General features: G+C 46.6%; 1 pseudogene; it reads left to right on the top strand.

The window, feature by feature from the left end:
- Positions 1-264: 264 nt before the first annotated feature.
- LOC102737710 (prothymosin alpha pseudogene) lies at positions 265-1,729 on the top strand (annotated as a pseudogene).
- The last annotated feature ends 217 nt before the right edge of the window (positions 1,730-1,946 follow it).

Below are 1,946 nucleotides of genomic sequence, written 5' to 3'. Positions count from 1 at the left end.
GTTCTAAGACACCCTGGTTTTGGTACTTTGTTACGGTAGCCCTAGCGAACTAATATAGTGACCAATGACTATCCAACTGGAGATGTCTGGGAGTCGGTTGATGCCTGGGAGTCAGTTGATGTATAGGTCTGGAGTTCAGGAGGTAGCATTAGGCCAGTGATGGAGTCATCCCGCCCTACCAGTGTGGTGGACATGTGACATTTATATGTGATCGTTATCCTTTCCTTTTAGAGAGACTTCTCCACCACTCCTTGTGGTCTCAGTGGAACCGACATCATGGGGCCATCTACTCCAGCTTGCAGGCATGGTCTATCTGTAGCAGGAAAAGAATGCAGGAAACACTGAAAGAGAAACCAAAGCATGCAGATAAAACAAGTGGTCAGAGATAAAATGTCCTGATAGAGTTGAGCCCCGGATTCTAGTCCCTTGGGCCCAAATTCTTACAGATCTAGGAATTCCATGAGCTATCCTGGCGGTATCCTTTCCAGCTATTTGAGGCAATTCTTCATCTGCTTCCGAGAGTTTAAGTTGTCACCTGCCTTCAAAAGAATACAGTTGTCCAGCCCACTGGCTGCTCTGAAAAGCCATCTTGGCATTGTTCCCGAGTCCCGCTCCCCGTTCACTGCAACCTCCCCGCCACCGCGGACTCCCGCAGCTTTCCCGCCGGAGTCCTTGAACTGATCCGCTGCATCGGATCCCCCGGCGTGCCCCATCATGTCAGACGCGGCCGGGGACACCAGCTGCGAGATGACCACCAAGGACTGAAAGGAGAAGAAGGAAGTTGTGCAGGAGGCAGAGACTGGAAGAGACGCGCCTGCTAATGGGAACGCTAATGAGGAAAATGGGGACCAGGAGGCCGACAAGGAGGTAGATGAAGAAGAGGGAGAAGGCGGGGGAGGAAGATGGGGAGGAGGAGGAAGGCGACAGTGAGGAAGAGGATGGAGATGAAGTGAGGAGGCCGAGGCAGCTACGGGCAAACGGGCAGCTGAAGATGATGAGGATGACGATGTCGACCCCAAGAAGCAGAAGACTGATGAGGATGACTAGACAGCAAAAAAGGAAAAGATAAACTTAACACAAAAAAAAGGCCACCGGGACCTATTCACCCTCCACTTCCCATTTCAGAATCTAAACGCGGTCACCTTCGAGTAGAGAGTCCCGCCCGCCTGCCGAGCGCGGGCAGCGCCACCCGCGGACGACACCCGCTCCCTCTGCCACCCAACCGAAACCACAACGTGAATCTGCAACAGGGGAGGAAAAAAGAACCCAAACTTCCAAGGCCTGCTTCTTTTCTTAAAAGTACTTTAAAAAGGAAAATTTGTTTGTATTTTTTATTTACATTTTATATTTTGGTACATATTGTTAGGGGTCAGCCATTTTTAATGATCTCGGATGACCAAACCAGCCTTCGGAGCGTTCTGTCCTACTTCTGACTTTACTTGTGGTGTGACCATGTTCATTATAATCTCAAAGGAGAAAAAAAAACCTTGTAAAAAAAAGCAAAAACAACAAAAAAACAATTTTATTCCGAGCGTTCCAGTAACTTTTTTTGTGTATGTACTTAACTGTACTGTAAGTAGTTGGTTTGTATGAGATGGTTAAGAAGGCCAAAGATAAAAGGTTCCTTTTTTTCCTTTTTTGTCTATGAAGTTGCTATTTATTTATTTTGGCCTGTTTGATGTATGTGTGGAAACAATGTTATCCAACAATAAACCGGAATTTTGTTTTGCTGAGTTGTTCTAAAAAAAAAAAGAATACAATTGTTCATCACAATCATGAGAGTGGATGAGGCAGTGCATGTAGAATGAGAAAAGAATCAAAGTGGAACTCTGGGAACCCCAGAGAGGAGGAGGCCAAGAAAGGATGATGAGAGGTGGGACTACACAGAAGATAAGGGAGAAGAACAGTGCTTCATGGTTCCAAAAGGGAATATGAAAAAAGAAAAG

Source organism: Leptonychotes weddellii, chromosome 8 (genome assembly GCF_054177405.1).
Source record: "Leptonychotes weddellii isolate Sample4059 chromosome 8, ASM5417740v2, whole genome shotgun sequence".
Lineage (NCBI taxonomy): Eukaryota > Metazoa > Chordata > Mammalia > Carnivora > Phocidae > Leptonychotes > Leptonychotes weddellii.
This window is presented reverse-complemented; position numbering and strand designations above follow the sequence as displayed.